Source organism: Anopheles arabiensis, chromosome 3 (assembly GCF_016920715.1).
Source record: "Anopheles arabiensis isolate DONGOLA chromosome 3, AaraD3, whole genome shotgun sequence".
Taxonomy (NCBI): Eukaryota; Metazoa; Arthropoda; class Insecta; order Diptera; family Culicidae; genus Anopheles; species Anopheles arabiensis.
The window spans coordinates 71,572,036-71,595,116 of NC_053518.1; the positions used below are offsets into that span (position 1 = coordinate 71,572,036).

Genomic DNA, 23,081 nt, shown 5'->3' on the forward strand with positions numbered 1-23,081 from the left:
AAAATTTCCACCACAGGGCAGGGGAGAAAATCAATAATGTTGCTCGGCCCCTGCCTACCCGGCGGATGCTGGCGCCGTTGTGCAGTTTTTTTTCTTCCTTTCTTTTCTGCCGTTTTCCACCGAATTGGTCACCGATAAAAGATCAAATTTCAAGCAACCTATTACACAATAGATTGATTCACATCATCATCATATTTTTGGGCCCCACGATAGAGCGCATTAACCTTTTTGGCTCATCGGGGAGATGAACACACACACAGACACACACACGGGTAGATAAACTTCATCAGCTATTCAACTCGATCCATCGTTTCTGCTCGTTACTGGGGGTCTGGTCAGCATCGAGCCGAAAATTGCCGGCTCTTTTGCTTGAAACCGTAGCTCCGCAACCGAGTTGGACAGGCCGGAAAGTGTAAGAGAAATGGAACAGCCTAAGAACATCCGCCAAGCAGCCGGTCCAGTGACTCCAACCGCTGTATCGTTGGGTAAGTGTATGCGATAATACCAAACGGGCAAACACGGGACGAGTTGATTATGCAAAAGTGAAAATTGTCTGTGCGACTCATGCGCTTCACTCTATCAGACACACGAAAATACAACGCAAAGAGGAGAAAAGGAAGAAAGGTAAAGCATACCGGCAGGGGCTGAAATTTTTCAACCGGCCACCAGCCCCGGCTCGACCGATCAGAGACGACGAATCAGAATTGGTCAGCCAGAAAAACCAATTTTCCGCCCTCACAACTTTGTGTACCGGAGTTGTCTTTTTTTCTCTCTCTCTTTTTTATACCACTCCTTGTTCTTCTTGTCACTCCAGTTTTCCTTTAGTCTGTGTGCCTGTGGCTGTCGGATAAAAATTCATATAAGTTCATTAGTTGTCCTTTTGATATGGGATGGGAGCGAGCCTGGTGAGGCGCTGGCGTCTGTGCCTGTGGACACGGCACCAGCAGCACTACTAGACCTCAAACTTTGCTCTCTCCACGACCCGACTCGAGCTACCCCTGGGCATGATGTTCCCTATTCCGAATTGGCCGGGTGCCCTCCTCCAACCAGTTTAATCCTGCATCCGGTTGAGGGATCCGATTTTGCCCACAGAGAAAACTAAATTCTCGCTCACTGCGTCTGTGTGTTTATTTTGGACTTTTCGGTAAACTCTATCGAATTAGGAAATTTTGTTTGACCCAACTTCCTACCCTGCAGGTGCGGAGGAGAGGCGCCACCATTTTCCCACCCGCAGGTTCCTGATCCCCCCTTCCTGACTCGATATACACGAAAACGATCTCGAGTTTGACCTTTTTGGCAATGCCCGAAGCCTCGAACGTAAACGGGAAGCAACGCAAACTCAAACACAGGCAGCGCAAAATGGTGGCGTTTCAGCAGCCCCTCCTACCGGGGTGGTGGTGCAGACGCGTGGTTTGATGGAAAGCGCTGGGTTCGTGGAAAAACTTTAACTTTTTCACCCTCATTTGTCATTTTTCCTCCGGGCGGCGCTGCGTGCGAATCCGTCTTCGGCGCAAACCATCGTTAAGCGTAATCAATGGGTACTCTGCCTGGCTGTGTGTGTGAGTGTGGAAAATGGATAGAAAGGGAGGTTGACGTACAAGAGGCTCGCAGGAAAAGACGAAGTCTTCCGGACGACTGTGGTTGGAAAAACTTGATGACCGTATTTTCTTACAAAACGTTCCCTCTTTTTTTGGGTTGGTTTCTTTGTGCAAAATTGCTCATGTTTCCAGCGGCGAAAAACAACAACAGCAAAAAGGAGAAAGGCAGCCACTGTGTGGAATAGGTTCCGCTGTGTGTGTGTGTGTGCATGCTTTTATTTTGTACAAAAATGTGTTCGGGAACTTTACGCGAACGGCTATGCTTGTAAGTCTACCTTCATCCGGGGGTGCGCGTACTCGTTTGTATGATTTTTGTTCTCCTGCGTGGCTGAGAACGCTCTCTTCTTTTTCTCTCTTTCCAGTGTTTTTTTTCTTTCCTAGGTTGATTCTCTTTCCTAAAGTAATTTTGCACAATTTATGAGCGAAAGCAATTTTGAAAACTTTTGCCACCCATAAATTATAATCAAATGAAAAGCGCTTTCGCGTCGTGCGAGCGACCAAAGGAAAGCGACCGCCAACCGAACAGAAAGCAGCGGCAGCAGCAACAAAAAAAAAAAACCTCCCAACGAATCGCCTCCCCTGGACCCAAAACCCGGAGGCCGGATTATAATGGTTTGGTCATGATTTGCCCGGGTGGTCCCGCTCTTGCTGGTCGCCTTTTCGCTCACACTCACACATGCTGTGCTTTCGCACGGTTCGCTTTAAGTGTAACAAATTTTGAGGACACACAAGACAGCAAGAGGGGCAAGGGGGATTGGGTGAGGAAAGAAGCCAGCAATTTCGTTTAGGAGAAAAAACTAGAAGTTATATCTGAATCACGACCTCCAAACGGGCAACAAAAAAAACAAAAATCACAACCTCCTCCCTTCTTCAACCAATGGACGCAAGGTGAGTTGCGTCGCTACGTGAGGTAGTGAATGTGTGAATGAGCTTTTTCTCATGGCTCATGGCTTGTTTGGATGCGCCGTCGCTGGATGCTTTTGTTCCAGGAAAAAGCTCTTCTGCAGCTCATGCGGTTGGAGCTGCTCTGGGACGTCATTCGGCAGCGCCACACTATCACGAATGACTTGGATAGGGTTTTCGGTGAATCGAATTGCTTCTTCGTCACATAAACCCGGGTACAAAGTGTGGTCCCGCAACGAGCAAGAGCAAAACAAATGGGAAACCAGCAGAGCAAAGGAATGCATACGCTAGCACCGCTAGTTCCAAGGATACTCCTTGAAACAGGAGTCGGCCCTGACTGACTGACTGACTGGTTGACTGTGGCGCAAACTTCAAGCTCAAAAGGCGTTTCGTTTCAAGGCGACGAGCGGTGAACAACTAACGCTCCCCCCCAAAAAAAAAGGAAATGAAAAATAGCAATATTTATTCAAAAGTTTCCAACACCTGCCACCTGCAGCCCTTTCTCCGTTTTTCCTGTGTGGCTGCTCTGCATTCATTTCACCGCATCGCTACCGGGGACCCGTTTCATGAATGTAAAAAAGCAAGCGTTTGCTCTTCGCTTCAGCGAAGGGAAGAAAAAACCAGACCCAAAGCCCAACTTCAAACTCAACGGAGGATTCCCCCGTACCGCGTGGACAAGCATTTCGCATTTTTGGTACCAGTAAAGCCTGACTGTTTTATTGTTCCACCAACCTAGTTCGTGTGTGTGTCTGTGTGTGTGTCGTTGTGTTTAAATGCTCATGTTCATCCATTGCGCTCGGTGACTAAACGGTGCCGAGAATATAAATATTCATTTTTTAAAGGCGCAGCTCTTTGGGTGCGCAAAACAAAGGGAAGAAAGAAAAGCAGCGCACTCCGTCCCCAAAGGTGTTGACCCAAGGTGCGAGGGTTTCGCTTTGTAAGCGCGGGCTGGTTTGGGGAGGTGGTTGGAAGGGTTTGCGCGGTAAACGCGGATGGTTAAACGTTGTAAAATTGTCAACTTTATATTCCAGCGACCAACGTTAGGCCACTGACGGGTGAAATAAAAAAAAAAACCCTTTTTTCGAGAATGCTGTGTCTCTGTGCCTTTGTGTGTGTGTATATCTCTCTCTGTCTCCCTCTGTGATAACGAGAATGGATACTATCGTCTTTGGGGAACGATGGAATCATAATGAGCAGTTTGCAGTTTGGTGTGAGGGAAAGCAAAAGGTCTCCCTGGTGGGAGATGTTTCCCTCACCCCCCTGGAGCTGGAGGTGAAAATTGATGTCCAAAAACTACGCCCAACCTGTCCCCCAACTACGGATTTGGTGGTGGAAATTGGTTGGAATAAATTTTCACTTTGAATAACAAAAAAAAAAAACTTACGCCATGAATAAAGCTTTCGCCCGACAGCAATGTGATGGTGGGCGATTTTGATTTTATTCGCCGCTTGTTCCAACCGCCCACACACACACTGTCCCGCCTGGCTGACGGGGTAGGATTAATGCCCCCACCACACACCGGAGTACAGACAGGTGGAACAAGCAAACCTCGTTCGGTTTAGTATTTTATTTTCCCATTTCCCAACGCCCCACAGACCTCGTACCCACACGCTCCGTTTAATGTGGCATTAAGCGGGCTGGCTACTTAATACCTAGCCGCGTCCCGTTCCAGCACGCCAGCGCAAACGCGTTTTGTAATTTGAAATAAATTGAAAACAAACCGCAGGTAATCGTCGCGATCATCGCGCGGGCGTCCCGGCCTTTGGATTGGGGCAAAAAGCACAAGCGAAAAGCTTTCCTCGTGCGTTTGGGCGCAGAAATTAAACTCTAAAATAATTATGTTTCGCGTAGAATTTAGCGTAGGAAGTAAAAAAAAACAACCCGCAAAAAGGCGTAGAGTGTTGCGATGAGATTTCAAACAAAAACAAAAATAAAACAAAAAAGTAAACAGGAAGGGGTGGAGGAAAATCTACATCAACATAAAGGAAAAGTTTGCTGTCGGGCGGGACAGTTGACTTGATTTCCTTTCATGTTAAATTCATTAGAAACTTTCGTAAGCTTCGCCGCTCTTGTTCAAACAAGAAACAGCAACGCGAGAAAAAAAAAGCAAAAGCAACAAATCCCCTTGAACAACTGAGGAAAAAAAGGGGGAAAGAGTGCAGGCATAAGCACATATTACCGGACATAGTAGGAGTACAGGATGCCGAGGATAATGGCGGAAGGGGGGGGGGGACCTGCTCATCTTAAACTCATTTCCAAATTGAACTCTTAATATTTTACTCACCTTGTTTGGTTGTTGTTGGTTGTGTTTGTGTGTGTATGTGTGTCTTGTTGTTTCACTTTCTACCTTTTGCTTTAGTGATTCTGCTTCTTGGAAATTCACTTGTTTTTGCTGCTGCAGAGTTACTGGAACATTCAGTACGCGTTTCGTTCCGGTTCGTACTAACAGTCAGCTTTTTTATATCGTTTGAACTTGTTGTTAATGTTTTTCTTTTCTATATAAAACTTCTCTCGCTCTCTTTCTGTTTCAACACTTTACAGCCTTTCTTCCTTCCTCTTCTTACCCAAATGCTGCAGTGTGTTTGCAGGCTCCTTTTTTTTGCTAACACCCAAAATTCGATGATCTCGTCCACACAATTTTTGCAAACTTTTTCCAAGCAACCACGCCCAAGCAACGCGCGACGGCTCAGAACTGTCCCGGGGAAGGGTGTGTGTGTGTGTGGGGGGGACTCGTCCCTTGATCCGGAGCTTACTTGGGCGTTGTTTTTTGTTTTCTATGCTGGGTGGGGTTTGCTTTTTTACAGGCTTACAAGAAACCAATTTCTTGTGCGTAATACGTTCACTCGTAGGGCTATTCTGAGCTGGGAAGCGTTTTCATTGAAGAAGGATTTAATTTTCACCGCTTCCCTGTTTGCTGTCCCTCTATGCTGACACACGTGCCTGCGAGGGTATTAACACTTATTAGTCTTGCAGGGTCTTTCTCTCTCTCTCTCTCGTTCGAGCGAATCTACCCAAATCCGTCCGTTTAGTCTAACAAAATATTGCGTAGGTGCTTTGATTTTTGCTTCACCTTGCCTCGCTGGATGGATAAGATCTAGATGCTTCTTCGAAGATGTGTATGTGTGTGTGTGTGTTTGGCTGCCCACACATCGGACAAGCAGCAGTCAAAAAATTGGTTGCTCACACCCCGGGGGCCGAAGCTTCAACAAGTAGTCGACAACAAGCTACTCAACGTCGTTTTTTCAAGCGCTTTAACGAATATTCCTTTTTTGGCTAGATATAGGACCGTTGCGTTTGCTACACTACGAACTCTATACAATAATATTTATAGTACTGGGATTAGTAGAAGCTACTATGTATGTATATATATGTACGCTGCTGCTGGCTATGTGTACTTATAAACAGGGAAAACCTGAAATGAAAAGAAGCAAAAGAGAAAAGTTTACCATTAGTTGGACACGCTGTAGCTGTGTTTAATCATGCCTAGAATCGTACGTGCAGCAAAAGGTGTGAGCAATAAAGCGCAATAAATCATGAAACTTATCTCGAATTACATCGTTTGCCGTCTCACTGACCTTCACCTAACCGAACCGTAAGTGGACGGGGTGAGAGAAGAAAGAAAAGGGAGCAAAAAAGAAAACTCCCCGTAAACCTAAAAAAAGAAAAATGTCCTTCTCCCCCTGCGGCGGCATTATGAGCGTGTATGAAGCACTAGAAAATCCACCAGAATAGTATATTAACTGACTGGGCAGCAGCAACAACATCAACAGCAGCATCAAACACTATAAATAGAAGTGTCATCCGACTGTCACGTACCGGGCCCGGACATTGGATCTCATCGGTGCACACCCTTTAACCTTTCGATAACCGGTGAGAGGAGGGAGTTGTGTGGCATTTGAACACGAGGAAATGAAGCCATCACTTGCAGTGCAAAAGCTCTCCTTGCTCGGCCTCCCCGAGGGAGGGCGTAAAGGTGATTGAAAAATGAATTTCACACAGAAGCGGTTCACACCTGAAACCGGTGTATCCGGTGCACCGGAAGAACAAATACGTCAAAACCGTACGCCTGCACCATCAGCATCGTCATCTTCTTCTTCGAACCGTGTCTGCCTTTGTGAGTTTTGTTTTTGGTGCCGTTTTGGGGCACGATCGATTTCGAAAACGTGGGCCCGGAAATTGCGACACTCGGGTGTAAACGAGCGCCCTCCGGGTGTGTTTGCGAAGGTGCGAGATTGAGTGCGGGGTTTGGACTGCAACAGACACGGACCAAAAAAGATACTTTACCCTTAATCGATATCACAGTGAGAGAAGAGAGAGAGGGAAAAAAATAATGGTGCAAGATATCGTCCAGGGGCCGAACCCTACGGCCATGAAATGGTCCGAATTGAGGATCCATTTGCATCTGCCAACCAACGAACCAGAAGCAGCGGATGACGGAGGAAAAACCAAACACGGGCCATTCCTCGACAGCAACAAAAAAACCAACCCTTCAATGGGCCGGAACAGGTCCCGGTTTTTGGGTGAAGTTTTTCCGAGAAACAATTCTTACGGCAAGAGTTCCGGCGCGCTATCTTGCCCGCCCGACTTTTGCCGACCACGCGGAACGATGCCTTTTGGAGCAATTTATTAACCCACCTTAAGCCCTGTCATTTTTTGTCACCCTTCACCCGATTCTCGGTATCGGCTGCTGTGGTGCGTTGCGTTTCCTGCCCTCCTGCCGACCCGGCATCATGACAATTGCCCGTGGAGTGGGATATTTGTGCTATTTTAAGAGGGGCCTCTCGGCCCGATGGTAGAAAACAAATGACGGTACTCGGCGTAATCCGAGTTTAATCGGAATGTTGTTAACTAACTGCTTTCCACTTTGATGCTTCTAGTTTTTTTTCCCTTCCACCCACCTCCTTATTGGACACAAGCAACGAACAGCCTCCTATACCGGAGCCGGACGGATTGAGTTCGCTCAATTTATATTTATTGTCTTTGCCCGTGTCCACTCGGGCCCTTCGTTGAAGCTTAGACATTGCTTAGAGAGTAACTCAACATGGGAGCAACAAAAACAACCAGATGGAAGGGTTTTTTTTTTGATGGCCCTGTGGCGTTGCTAGCTAATGTTTGATGTGCCCATAAAAACCACACCAATCAGCAGCAAAAAGTCATGCTCGGTGATGCGACGATCGGCTCAGACGAGTATCAAGTTGTTTCCCAGAAACAGCTAAGAAACCTGGGGGATGCTTCAGCTCAGAAGTTTTGCGATTTGTAGTTTTATGTTCGAGAATGAAGTCACACACAAACACATACACTTTACTCTTGTTAGCAACTCCATGTGAAGTGCAGGCAACTTTCTAGCGCAATCTTCACATCCTCACAAACAACCAACCGAGGGGAAAGGCAAATACAAGCCTTCGGTAGCATGCGCTACCGCTTCGGTATGTTGCACCGGAAAGCCCCTTGAATGCCCATTCGCATCGACTGAAGAGAACTTTCCCCATGCCAATGCCAATGGGTGTGGGTTTGGGTTAGAGCACTCGAACACAAAGGCGGAAAGAGTACGTTCAGTTTACGATAAATACTTCCCGCAACACAAAGGCACGCCGCCGTTCTGCTCCGAGATGGATAGATCTTGGGCATGTCCCGCATGTCCCAAGACGGTCGCACTTGTAATGATGAGAGTTTTCGGGAGGGAGGAGGACGCGGTGCACCACAAACGCTCCGAAAGCTGCACTTGTCTCTGGTGGCACGCTGCAGTATGCTTTCGAGTATGCTTTCCCGTTTGCCAGTGCCGACAAACTTATTAAAAGTTATGCCAGGAAGGCGTTTGTCGAGCGTTGCGTGGAAGATGATGAGGATGATTGTCGTGACGGAGCAGAGCAGTAGCTGCTGTCCGGGATCCGGGTTTATCGGGATAGAATGGATAGAGTGAGGTTTGAGAGTTTGGAGTTGGCTGCGTATATGTTTTAAAAGATTAGGGAAAAGTTCTTTACCGGAAAAGAAAGACAAATACTGCACAGGAGCATTGCAAATAGGCATCACATGCAGGATGCAAATATAAGCAGTGAGCTTGCTAACATTTCGGAATGGGAAATTATTAATTTACTCATTATTAATTTAACAAACGATTATGATTATGTGCATTTGCTTCGGAGTCGTTCGCTGGAAGATCTAGCAAGTCGCCAATTAATTGCAATTCGAGCACACTGTCGCACAAATTCATTCCCTCAACACAGTAACAATCTTGTTTTGCTGTCAAAGATATTGCCTCTTTGTTCTTGAGTTCCAGTTTTTTCCATCTTGCTTCACGCTTAACAGGATGTGTTTATGGCACGCTCTCATCGCCAAACACCATTAAAAAAAGAGGAGGACGCTTTCAGCAACAGCACAACTTGCATGGTGGCCATTTCACCAACAACCGCCCAAGTAACATTACAATTGAATCAAAACTTTCTACACAACACACCGAAAAAAGAAGAAGAAACCTCCGAACATGACACTTTCAATAAAAATAATAAAAAAAGCTCTCCCGAAACACATCAATGTTTGGCAAACAGCAATAAACGCGCGGCGAATGTTGTTGGCTCCCGCTTGCACGCGCGCAATACTTCCCCTCCTTGCTTAGCTGCCCCCCCCCCCCCCAAAATGGTGCCCGAAAGTGGCGACGAAAGTACCATCAAACTCACGACAGAACATGCCGTTGGACGTTGCTGAACTTCCGACGCGGGCGCGGGCCAACAAACATTTCCGGCCACAATTCCCGTTAATGTAATGGTCATGTCATGAACTCTCCGAAATGACTTCCCAAGCAAAGTGGATTGTAAAAGGAGACGGCGGAGGAGCGGAAGTAGGATGAGCTGTGTGTGTGTGTTAAGCCTTGTCGTGTGTTGTGTGACAGGGCGCTCATGTCCAGTTGGAGTTGGATCATAAATATCTTCAACTATAATTATGTGCCTGGGCTCAAGGGGGGAGAGTGTGTGTGTGTGTCATCTCTGTGTGCCAAGCTGCCAGGCGAATGCACCCCAAAGCTGTCTTTAGGTGTGTCCGAAAGGGAGTAAAAGCCCGTCGTTGTCGACATCTGTGTGGGGACGACGCTAACGGACGACCGTCTCGCGCGTCTGACACAGCGTCGTGGTCGGGGGAAGTTTAGTGCCACACGAGTAATTAAGCCCGCTTAGTAAGGAGTCCGTCAACCTCAATCGCTCACAATACCCTTCCCACAACATGTGTGTGTGTGTGTGTGGGTGTGTGTTTGTGTGTATCCGGACGGACGCCTTCACAAATGTGTCAGCAGCTCGTACCCATCAAGCTCAGCAGCTCGGCTCGAAAACCGACAAAACACGCGCGTACGCGGTTGCACAGTTCGCCACAATGACAAGACATTTCCCTTTTGAGTTTGAGGTCATGAACGAGGGGTGGGTTTTGGGAGTTTGCTGGGGAACTTGGCGTGCTGTAGAATGATGTTGTGCGAGGACTTGTTCTTGTGTCGCTATTCACATGATCCGGCTTAACACTATCAAACCTCAGCTGGTGCTGCTGCTAAAAAGCCAATCCCGAGACGTGCCTGGAATGGATCGATTTTTAATAAGCTGTCAACGGATTTTTCAAGCCTTCATCCTTTCTTGTGGCGCGTGTGTGTGTGTGTGTGTGTTTGGAAGTGGTTTGCCTTCGGGTACAACTTTAGATTATTAGATTTTGTCACCTCACATCACACACCGGCAGGGCAGGCACGATAGCCCGGGCGACCTGAACAGCAGCGACCCGGGAGGTTTGCGATTTCCCCCGAAAGCTATATTTGTACGGGGTACGAGCATTTTCGAAAGCCTGGAGCCCAAACCGCTTGTGCGCAACTTTCACCTTCATGGCGCGTGCGTGTTCCGGTTGGGAGGGGTTGGGGAGGCTGCAGGAGATCGAAAACAATTTCATCTCTTTACCTTGAGGCAGCCACCGGAAGAGCGCTGGCACAAAGCTCATAGCTAAGCTTGTCAGGTATTCGGCGAAAAAGAAGCACTCCGAATCCGGCGAAAAATACACACACGTGTGTGTGTGTATGTAAGGCAAAAGCAACAAAACAGAGAGCACCTTGCGACGGGATGAGTGGTGGAACCAAAATAGACCCGTCACCAGCAGCAAAACTACCGGGGCGCTTCGTACGTTCGGGAGGGAAAAATAAAGCTTCTCGGCTTCCCGAGTTCCTTCTGCCCGTCACTGCGTTACCGCGTACGGAAAAAGGATTTTCAATTAGGAACAGTTTTGTTCTCCGGCCGAGTGAGATGCCGCATCGTGGTGCAGTTGTTCGACTGCTGCTGCTGCCCGGCCCCGGGGAGGGCTGACCTAGCCTGCATTTGAATGATGATGTTCTCGGGCGCGCGTGTCAGCTTTCAATGTTGGGCTGCCAATTTGACCGCCCCGGCATACGAGCGTAATCTCATTTGAATGGGATGGACGTGTGTCGTATCGCTTTAGTGGAATTGGATCGCCAAAGAGGCAATAAGCCTTTTTGCTTCTACTTCTTGCCATCGTTAATGAGAAAAATCAATCGAGCCCAAGCAGCAGAGCCGTGCTTCAAGGCTCCAAGTGCGAGAAAGCTCCGTGGTTTGATGCCGGCTTCGCCAAATCGATTGCCGTTTGTTACAGACCGTACATCAAATCGTAGTGGTTTGAGCGGGAGACACGGGAAAAGACAGGAGGAAGAGATAAAAGGGAAACAGCTGGCATTCGGTAGGCTTACCAAGTGATTGAGTTTGATTGCTTGATGGACGATTGCCGAGAGGTGGAACACCGGGGCATACCATATTATGTTTTGATTGGTTATTTACGCCGTGCTTTATGTGGCGCTTGTAATGCAGGATGGCAGGTTAGTTGATGGTTTCGATCGAAGGTATTAATAGTTATTTACAACTATCTATTTAAGGGTGTCTAGAGATATGACTTTAGTTGATCTGTATTTCTTCACTTTTAAACAATCTTAGTTGGTTAAAGAAGACAATATTAAGCTTAAAATTTGGGAACACGTATAGTTTGATAAAATTTTGTAGGGGTATTAGGTGAATTCCAAAACGGACGTTAATACTTACTGGTGTAGTGCTGGAGCTTGATTTTAGTACATTATTTACTCATTAAGGTAAACGAACTTTGTTTTGTTTGGCATAATGTGGAATATCTCTTTCATAAATGGAACATTACACCCTCCATGGAGAATCTCCCAGCCAAAACCCAATCGCCGGCTAAAGCGTCACAGTAGAGGCCGAAGGTTAATGTCTCCGTTCTTAGAAAATCGTCGTCCTGTGTGATTAGTGATGAACAAAGTGCACAAAGTGTGGCACAAGAACCACATGCGGATATCTTTCCTATTTAAAGGATGACTCTTTTATCCTTCTAAGAATCATCATTCAAAATGTATTTCCAATTTGGCTTTTTAAGTGCTGCTGTGAACGTATTTTTAGAGCGTATTTCCTGATTCAGAGTGGCTTCTTGATAATGTTCAGTTAGGAACCAATCAGAGCCAATAATACTGGAGAATTTACAAATTCCAATCGGTTGTGTATTCAAGAACATAAGCTCATGTATCGTTGAATGTTACTACTATACTACCACTATTTTTTGTGAAAGTTGTTGGCACGGTACCGGCCTCATGAGAGTTAAGCAGCCATAATATTTACAAAACAACGAGCTGTCAAAAACAGCTCTAATGGTTTACAAAAGAAACGCAAGAGAGCGCTGTTTAAATTAATTAAGGACGATTATATATCCCAAATTTGAAACAAGCTGACTAAGCTGAAAAAATAGGGCCAATTAGGGGAAAGGTTGAGGTCGCTAAATTAGGTTACTCATCGCCAAGACGGATCAGCTGTTCAAGAATAAGCGTTATTAAGTAAGTTGCGAATTAGAATCTAGAAAAGACAAAACAAATGTTTTGAATTGATTTGCAAGAACCAAATACGCGGCCGACTGTTGCCAATAAAACAAACCTGTGTTAAAGAGCCTCAAAATAAACAGATAGCTGGAACCGTAGCAATAAAAGGATTAAAGCTGCTTTCGACAGTTTTTTTGAGAGTAATCGGTAATGCTTAAATAGCCCAGCACATTTGCTTTGATTTGCTCTTTTCATATGGTTTTATCTCACACGAACACATACTTGTTATATCAGAATAGCTTCAATGAAAATCACTCTAATGCTTGAATACATTCAAATCTATCTTTACTGCGTTGCTTTTCCTGCAACTGTCTGTGACTTTTTCTACTCTCGCTAGCAGTCTCTGAAGCAGAAGGCTCTGCAGAACCTGGGATTACGAATTCATCAAACTGTAAACATTAGTTTGAATGCTTCGTTTGAATGTAGCAAAACTCCCATAATCCGCACTAGCTAGCACCATCCCAAGCGCATTCACAAAACTTTTTTTTATGAAAATCCCACCCAAAAGATAAACATAAATGTAACTAAACTTTTGACCCTGCATGTTAAGCGTACTGAGAACCTATCTCATGGCTATAAAAAAAACAGTTTACACAAATTAAAGCTTCATTTGAAACTGTTTCACATACCATTCCATGAATTCGGACCAAAACATGACACAAACAAACAGGACAGAATCCTACAGCAAATGTGGTGGCGTGTCACCCGCAAAAAAAAAAACTTTTCTATATAAAACTCTTCAAACGCTTCCGTTTGAAGTGCTCAATACTTTGAACTGCCGGAAAGGTTAAATGTGTCTGCAAATTATTTTCTATAATGTTTGCCTAGTCGAAACGTATAGAGTGTTACTTTTTTTTGCTGCTTTTACCATGTAATGACGTACTTGTCAGCATCATCATTGTGAGTAGAGAAAAAATGAGACAAGCAAGTGGAAAAATGTAGCACGCACTCACACAGATTATGAAACGATTTTTCTACCTTTTTATGTTGGTATGATACGCGTCAAAACGATGGCAGCGCAGTAGGGAGCGCAGTGGGCCTCAATCACCGGGTGACATAAATTGGAAACGCAAATTTCCTTGTGCTCATGGTAGGATAACTCTATGAGACGATTTTCAGCAAACGAACGTTAGAACACACATACAGACAGACACAGCACAAACACATACAGCTGAGTCAAGGGTCACGGTTCAAGGTGTTGTGCTGGTAACTATTTCACCTTGCGCGCGCGCGACGAAAAAAAGAAACCCGTACGACGAATCCTTACGCGTGTTGCAGCGCACAAACGAAACACAAATCTTTGTCCTTCTCTATTTCCCTCCCTATTCGGGGGAGCTTCCTTCATTTCTCCCTGCCGTGTCGTCAAAACATTCCACCATTTTCGTCCCGGGGTGACCCTGCGAGATGGTTTACACTCAAACAAATGATGAAATGGGAAACGAGAGCTTAGAGAGCGCAAAGGGAGAACGGGGAAAAACACAAGAAGAAAATAAAGTATGTGGAGCAAAATCCCGCTACAAGCACCCTCCATAATCGTGCTCGGTGTGTACTCCATAAAAATCTATGTGGGGTAAGGGAGAGAGGGTAAGGGAGGACACCCGAATGGATTGTGTAAAGTTTTCTGTGTCGTGTCGCCTCGAGTGGATCCTTGCTCGAGTGGCCACTTGTGCCGGATGAGTTGGGACAGTCCGAAGGAGAAGCTGCACCTCTTTACTACCCTGCCCGATCCTTGTATGCTCGCGCAATCAAATGCATTTCATCCATCTTGTGTCCCTATCCACTCCTTCGTTCACCCTACGGCCATGTCTGGCCCTTTGATTCCCGGCCCGGCTGCACTTGGATTCGTTGACATGGTCGTTTCGTTCGGTGTTTGCCGTTGTGTCCGCGCAACATAAATCGTGAGCGAATGTAGCCAAACGTGGACATTACAGCTGGGAGGAGCGCAAGAAGAAGAATGTTTATGCGCTGGTTAAATTGCAGAACGACTTGTAGCGCGAGGTTGTCGTGTGGCTGGTGTTAGTTGCGCCTAGCATGGTGACAGCTGCGAAAGTCAAGCCAAAGTCTGAAGCGCGGAGTGAGTGGTGTAAAAAATACATTCATCTGTACACTGAATGGCTGGTTATCGCCTTTCTCTCCCCGGCAAAAGAAACGCTTTGGATTATTATTTTTCCATCTACGAAGGCAAAACTTCTTCCGGTTTTGCTCGTCATCGTTCCCCTGGCTCTTGAATGCCCAATTCCTAACAGCTCGCACGCACTTGTCGCATGACGCAGCACGCCCTGGGCTGGCACACCGAGGCCCGATGGCCCGTTTATTGGCCACTGCCTTCCCTCCTCCACCCCATCTCTTAGAAAGTCGCCTGCCTGGTCGAGAATCATTACCCCCGAGGGGAATTTACGGTTGTGACGTGCCACTCACAAAGGCGCAAGGCTTGTCAAGCTGTTGTGTGTATGTCACTGTGTGAAAAACCCGGAAAAACTCTCTTTCCACAGAGACTCCCGCTCTCTTCCTTCCTCCCTCGAGAGGATTACCACGGAGTCGAACTTGTTGAAGACATGTTTCCTGACAGGGTGTGACATAAAAGAAATAAACGAAACAGAAGAGAGCGGTGAGAAGAAAAAAAAACACACGAAGCAGTGCGTTTTGATGTGCGAACCAGAGCTGACTTCTAATGACGGTTTGAAGGAAGTACATGCCTTTCCTTTCCATCTTCCACCCATACCGGCTCTCACGTCATCGTAGTAAATTGAATAATTCGATTGCGATTCGAAACGAGCGAAGCAATCACGAGCCTGACACGATGGAAATCCTCTGAACGATGAACGTGGGACGGTTCGGTGTACGTTCACGCACTCACTAACAGTAAGTGTGAATGACTTTCATTATGGTGCGTGTAATGGGGAAGGGGAGGGGGGAGCCTTAATAAGGGAGGAAATAATTAGAAATAACCACGTCTCACAAACGTCCCCACCGAGAGGGAATCAAATACAAAGGCGAGAGATTGACATTAAAGTGCCCGCACACGCGTAATGCCAGTGTCAACTATCAGTGCGCGTGTTAGACACGGGAAAACACGGGAACAGTGGGGAAAATAAAACAACATAACACTCCCCCCTTCATTCCCTTTTTCTTTGTAAGTAACTCCGTAGTCATAAACTCGTCCACTACCGTCAGAAAGAGGCAGCGAGAGAGAGAAGCAACGGAGCCAGATTGGTATCATAAAAGGTCGTAGCGGTTGTACGCGGTAGGCTCGGGTAGTTGGTGCCTTAGAAAGCGGCATTACGGTGGCAGTCAAACCATAAAAGAAGGTGTAAACATGACACCCTCGTCGCCATATTATTGCCCGCTCGACAGCAACAGATGTGTGGCCTGCCAAAGGCCGCCGCCGCCGCCCTAGCTCCACCAGAAGGCAGAATGGCGCTGCCGCAAACGGCGCACGGCGCTGAATTATGTGTTTTATTTTTGCACCTCCGCTCCGGTAGCTGGGTGGTTTTGGTGGGTGCAATAAATTGTCCATACTTTGGTTTAAACAAGGTGCAACTAGCAACGGGAAAGGGGAAAGGTTTGATGAGTGGTGGTGTTTTTCAAAAGAGTAAAGCACCTCTAAACAGGGGCAGTTGTAAGTTATCCTCAACGGATTATAGTGCAGTAAAGTGAATTAAAGTAAAGGTTTTTTTTTAAAGTTAATTGCAGTATTTACTGTTGCACTTCAAATTATTTTGATACGACTGACATTTGTTACTACGTCATACAGAGGCTCACTTGAGTGACATTAATGAGAGGTGTTTAATTATTGGGCATGTTTGTTTGATTAACTTGTGCGGTAGCGCATTCAAGCTTTTGATCGCTTCGAAGAATTATTTTGATCAAATAAATCAAATCATGTAATTTGAATGGAAGGGTTGGGTAACTATTTTAGCTTTCCGCTCCAAATAGCTTCTCACCTTTCTTTGAAATTGTATCAATCTGTTATTGGAACAATTCAGCTGTTATGATTACGATGGTATCTAAAGCGCAATTATCATGTAATACTGGGCTCGTTTCATAACTAATTGTAACTATCGATGAACATGGTGCTTTGGTTGGAATTGATGTGGTAATCATTTTGAGAGTAATTCAATACGAACGAATGAATCATCATTTCGATTTCTAAGTGATATTCCCTACAATCCCTACATAATGTTTGCACAAAAGACAACATTATTAAATATATTCATATTAAAATTTATGGTAAAATTAACAAACATGATGCAAAACCTTCTAGTGTAACATATTCTCACAACAAAGAATAATCAATAAATTTTATATATAATGTAACTTGTTATTGTTTTGTGATACATTACTCAAAGCATTGTATTTTATCCTTGCAGTTATCCTTAACGGTTCAACAATGCAACTTGGAGTTGGCCAGGAATAATTTATTTCCATTCAAAAGTCCTAATCAACATCACCATTACAACAAACTTGTCGTTTATTGTGTTCACAAATTTGATTATTCGAAGAAAGCGCCTAGATGTATGCAATTTCAATTACTTCTGTTTTAAACGATGGTTTTGCTTGCATTACAGGGTTTTCGAGGATTATATAGACATGTTCAGCGAGTTGTAGTTTTGTACCGGCATATAACAGACTCTTTCAGCGAGCTATAGAATTGTTCGGAAGTAGGCGTTGGCATGTTCGATTATACTGCAGAGCTGTCACTTTCGTACCACTTGGACTGCAGCTTGGATCATTCTCAACAGAGTGTAAGCAAACGGTTTTCGAAAAATATGTTTGTTTCAACTAATTCATGTATTAAACCGCTTGGGTAATAATTATTTGCTACTTTTAGGACATTTAAGAATGAAAAATTAAACGATGCGGACTGGGTGTAAACAAAACAAATGACAGCACTACAGAATCGCTGAACATGTCAACGCCTACTTCCGACCAATTCTATCTCTCGCTGAATGAATCTAGTGTATGCCTGAACAAAACTACAACTCGCTGAACATGTCTATATAATCCTCGAAAACCCTGTATGATTTCACTCTAACTTTAGGTGAATTAAACACCTTCCATGAGACGTTCGATATACGAAACAATACAAATAAAAGGCAGTTTTTCCCGCACAACAATTTCCAGCAACGCTGTTGCAATACCACTTCGCAGAAAATGGTTCCCTTGGCTTTCATACGGTGTTAACAAACAAACAATCAGCAACCCGATACCGGCCCGTTGCACCCAATCGTGAACATAATCTATCGCTTAAACTTGTCTGGTTGTCTGAGCAACTTCTAAATTATGATTCCATCGATTGCAACTACCGAGAACCGCTTCCCGGAATTGGCTCCCCGGCTGCCAAACAAATATGCTCATACGCTGTGAACAAAATGACAGACTCGGCAATACGTCTCTCGGCGGAATGGCAAAACCGATACTTCCAGAAACGAATTCAAACGATTGGTGAACGGTACAGGGACGGCGGCTACCCGGTTCCCGGAACGACCGCACCCAAACATCAATTAAGATGGAAGCGAAATCCAACCCCTACCCAGAAGGTTAAATTCGTAATTCTTCGAATAAAAATGCCATCCAACAAGGGGCAAACTGTGTGTGTGTCAAAAAGAGAGAGAGAGAGCGAAAGCCGACAGGAAACAAACATGCCCGCAAGGAAATGATAACGTCAGCATCCGCCTCGCCCAGGCAGCAAATGTTTTTTTCGGGGGTGAGGGATTTAATTATTTCCGGCACAGAAAGATGTCCCTTCCTATCCGGATGGTTGAGGGCCGCATTTTAATAATTCCTGCCTGCTGCTCTTTATTCGGTCGCTCGTCGCATTTTTACTTACAGTGAAATTACTCACTCGGTGCGCGCTAATACAAAGCCCCTCAATCGCCACCAACACCAATTTGACATTGTCTTTCCATTAATTATTCAGCGCTCCCATTAATTAGCACGCTGAGGTCTGGAGCAGCCTTCGCCGCTTCAAAGATTTATCCCAATCTCACCATTCCGAAGTTACAAAAGCTTTTGCGCACCAAGCACAAATCCTGTATCTTTAAAAGCTTAAAAGGGTTTGGCTGTTTTTGGGGCAGATAAAATGATGAATTACGTCGATGAAAAGAAAGAACTTACCATTCCGAAAAAAAAGAAAGCAACAGTAAAAATTTCAATCACCCTTGCCAGCCTTAAATTGCGCTTGCCGACGGGGATTTTGCCCCTTTTCCGCGCCCGACAAATCAACAATCGCGTATTTTGTTTTACGAGGCCCATTTATTTGTGCGCCATAATGGGCGCCCGATTTGCTGGGCTGCGACTCGTAATTAAAAAAGGACAAGAATTCGTTTTGATAAAATGGCTGTCAAAAATTCATATCAATTCAGGCGGGCACACGATGTCCCATTTTAAAGTGCCTTCAATCAAGCCCTCAACCCCAGCAGGACGGGATATTATGTAAGGAGAGAGGGAGGAAAAAAAGATTGATAAAGAGGATAACAGCATAAAAGCATTATCCATCCACGCACACGCTCACATACATACGTGGATCCATTTAATGACGTTCACAATATGGTTTGTTCAATTACCTTTTTTGTTTGGGGTTTTATTTGCCGTTGCTTGTTTGTTTCTATTTTTGCTTCCAACACTAACTGGCAAAAACCGGGTGGATAATATGCATATATGTTGATGTATCCGCTTGGTATAGCTGTGTGCTAATATATAAGTTTGCAATATGACGCACAACGTACACCAATCAAGGAATGGGAAGAATGGAGCAATGTTGTATGCTGCGGTATGTTGCTAGCGAACGCTTGTTGCCGCGCCCTGGCCCAACAAGAACTTTTTCACTGTCACTGTTTTGCGGCCGGGGCCGGTGCACTTAAATTATCCAAACACACGCGCGCACCGTTTTCTACCGGCGGGAGAATGAAAAACACGATTTTATTAGCCCCGTCGTTTCCACCGCCACAACGAAGGGTCGTTGGGACTGCTGGGACGGGTGTGTGTGTTTTTTTTGGTGGATCCTTGTTTTAGGTTTTCTAAACTTTTTTTAACACTGCTAAATTTTGCATGCACTGTGCCGTACTGGCCCCGCGAGGTTCGTTGCTTTTTTTTTTCTTTCACATCACTACACTCACTAACGCACTACACTCACACAAACGAAACAGCGCCGATGGGACGAAACCGTTGTGCTTTATCTCACTCACTCTGTCGCACAAATGGAACTCTTTTTTTCTATTCCTGTAGATGTGTTTCAGGAGCAAACAAGAAAACAGCGTAAGCAAAAAAACGAGCGAAGGAAGAGCATAATACAGTATTCAGCTTTCGCAGACCAACACACGCAAAGATTGGGCCTGTGTCAGTATGCGAAAGCTCCTGCGGAAGGATGATGCCGCACACACTGTCACACGCAACGAGCATCTCACTTTTCCGCCCCGGAACAGTGCCTTTCACTCTCACTCTCTCTCTCTCTCGCACTCTGTCTCACTCTATGGTTCTCTCTTTGGAGGTTCTCGTAATGCTTAATCGCCTATATTCATCCCGCGTGGTGTTTTGCCTTTTCGCTCACTTACACGCACTCTCTCTCTCTCTCTTACACTCACACTCACACACACACAACCAGACATGCTCTTGGTTTGGCGAAGATCAGATCAGATTATGTAACGCACATTCACACTGGGCGGAGGGGAGGGGGGGGGGGCGGAGTACCAAGGACCCCCTACGAAAGGAAAGCTGTCGGAGATGTTGGTTCGTTTTTTTTTAAGGGGGATTGTTCGCGTTCGTTTCGGGTGGTTCTCGTTTGAATGTCGTAAACTGCTGAGCTTCCCTTCCACCCCTTCCGGCTATACACCAGCCCCAGCCGTCCCATGCAGGCACCGATTGATTTCGTATTCCTTGCGCCTTGCGGAGTAGATCTTACATCGCAGCAGCCGACGTCAACGCGACTGCCGGCAGCAGCAACCAGCCAGCGTGCGGCTTCATTGTGTCTTCCTCCCCTGGCTGGCTTTGATAAAGCGGCGGGTGGTTTCGGTTCTCCTTTTTTCTTTTCGTTTTTGCGGTTACTGTGGGTATTTTGGTATTTTATTTGCATTCGTTTAACAACCCTCCCTTCCCCACCATACGAACGTGCATTTTATGCGTTACCCTGCGAGGCATACCAAAATCGTTCACATTCCACGCTAACCGGACACACGCACCAACACACGCGCACACACACTTCTTTGGATCTTGTTTTGTTTCCCCCCTTCTGAGAAACTGTTGTGAACTGTTTTCTTTTGTTTTGTGCATGTGTTCATGTGTGTGTGTGTACTAGTGAGTTGTTTGCTCTTTGCGCACACGCTAAGCCCTCGGGCGATTTTCTATTTTTGCACGCACTGTATAAAACACAACCAACAAAAAAAAAAACGATGAACACACGCAGGCACGAATATAAAAGTTGATTTTTTTGCCGTTTTTCCTCTACTTGTTTGCTGTGTGGGATTTTTTTCTCTCTCTCTTTCTCTTCTGGTTCACACGATCGATTCTTTTCGGGTGGGTTTCAGTTTACGTGCGCTTGGGAAAATGGCAAGCGAATTGCAACAACAACAAAAAAGAAAAATTCACCCGGCAAAAGTCGATGGAGACGCACGGTCGTTTTTGGTAACCTATTTAACCATAATACAAAGTACTGTAATTAATTTTACTTCAACAGCTGCAATCTGGGTCTTGTTTTTAGTTGAAATTCAATATTACATTCAACCATTCCAACCAACCATTACATTCAAACATTCAACACAACACTGTTCACTGTCAACACGTTTAGTAAACAACACATTAGCACACTATGCGCCTAAAGGTAGGCAATGTTTCCAACAACCGGTGAACAATGACACAAATACACACGCACACACTCTCAGACATTGCCCTTGAAGGATACCGTGTTTTAGATAATCCATATTTTACCTTCCTTTTGCACTGTTTTTCACCCACACACAAACACACTGCAACACGCACACACACACACACACACACAGACGCATAGATACACCGCAATGCCTGCCCTCGTAACGTGTTTAATTATACGTGCCGAGGTAAATCGTTCGCTCGATTACGTCGGCTTTTGTGTGCTGCTGCTGCTGCTGCTGACCGTGCCTTCGATGATAATCCTCTTAAATGACTGATGGCCGTCCGGCTACGGCCGTACAGTCACAGTGAAAATGGGGTATGGAGAAGAATACACACACAGCAAAAAAAAAAGACCCACGCACGACAATCACGCACGCCACGGTAGGCCACCTACACGGAGCCACCACACTTTTGCGTCCTGCTGATTCCGAGTCAACCTCCAAACCTGACTCCCAGCCTGACTGTTGTTGTTCGTGTTCGTGTGCTGCACAAGCACCTTGGAGGGCAAATAGGTACAGAGACAGAGGAAGAAAAAAACACAACAAGAAAACACACACACACACATATACACACCCACCCAGTCGCTCTCGCGTTCTCCTCCCCCCAGACGCTCGTGGGTCGGTCACATCATCTTCACCCCCCAGGCTGGATGGCCGCTCAACGGCGCTGCGGGTTGCACAATTGCAGAATTTCGCACCAGACTACGACCACGACCACGCAACACTGCAAAACCAGCCGGAAAACGGGTGGTCTGGTTGTTTTTCTTTGTCAAGCAATCCGGACACGACAAACACCGGAACTGGGAACTGGGGGAAAAGCTGGCTGAGCCAAACGGGGCAACGGAGCCAACGGTGTCTACGGAGGTTCACGGTCCACACTGTGCGCACGGTACGGCTGCCAACACTCGTCTAACACGCACACGCGAGTCCTAGAAATTCCTGGTGCCCCGCTGCCGCTAAGGCGCTCGCTGGGGGTTCGGCTGGGGCCTCGCTTTTTTGTGTGCTCCCAAAACGGCACTCGGCACAGCGTTGCTGCTGCTGCTGCTGTTGCTGCTCGCCCGTGGAGAGCCCGTGAGCGCGTGCAGTAGGCGTTGAACGGTCGGTGAGAGCGCCATTGGAGTTTGTGTGTTTGTGTGCTCGGTCACCAAGGTTAGCGGTGAGCGGTGAGTTATGGTGAGAGCGCACGCTCACTGTTGGTAAAGGTACAGCTAAGGCACGAGCGCAAGCTCCAGTGAAAGAGCGAGCAAAAGAGAGCGAAAGAGCGGCTCCTTAGAGACTCGCACTCCGAACTGTGGAGCTGTCCGAAAAAGGCAACCTCAAACGCATGCGCTCGAGCTCTCGGCTACTCTCCCTCCTTGATTGCTACTCAAACTTCGAGAGAGAGAGCGGACACTTCTAAGGGTTGTTTGAATTGTTTCACATAAAACATCGCCCCACCAAGGTGAGTTGGGGTTGGTCCTGTTTGGGCTGGGAAAAAGCGTTACAAACCCCCCTCGAAAACGAGCCGAATTCGAGAGCCACATCTTGCGATGCGTTTTATCCTCCGTTTTTTTCCGTTTCACTCATTCACTCGCGGTCTCTCTCTCGCTCTTCCTTTTTGTGTAGGAAAGGGCTCTTGCCATACCATGCCACCTCGGTGCAAAGCGCTCGTCCCTGACCTAGCCACAGGAAGCTGGTAGTTGCCGTAGTTTCGCCACTGCGACGCAGCAGCAGCAGCAGCGCGCCTTAGCCACGGTAAATCACCGTTTTAACATGTTTGCATTTATTTCAATAGGCCGGGCGATTTATTACGGTCCACATCCTGAGACCTCC

At 46.1% G+C, this 23,081-nt stretch overlaps 1 protein-coding gene across 2 annotated transcripts in view; it reads right to left on the bottom strand.

The window, feature by feature from the left end:
* LOC120901563 (zwei Ig domain protein zig-8-like) overlaps positions 1–22,196 on the bottom strand; it is a 51,007-nt gene extending 28,811 nt beyond the window's left edge. Inside the window, exons 1-3 of one of the 2 annotated variants that reach the window (XM_040309599.1) lie at positions 21,848–22,196; positions 18,972–19,626; positions 4,786–5,913 (exon numbers count right to left, since the gene is read on the bottom strand). The gene's annotated coding sequence lies outside the window, so the exon portion shown is untranslated. Of the gene's footprint in view, positions 1–4,785; positions 5,914–18,971; positions 19,627–21,843 lie in introns of both variants that reach the window. The other variant, XM_040309598.1, reaches the window with a different exon arrangement.
* Between the last annotated feature and the right edge of the window lie 885 nt (positions 22,197–23,081).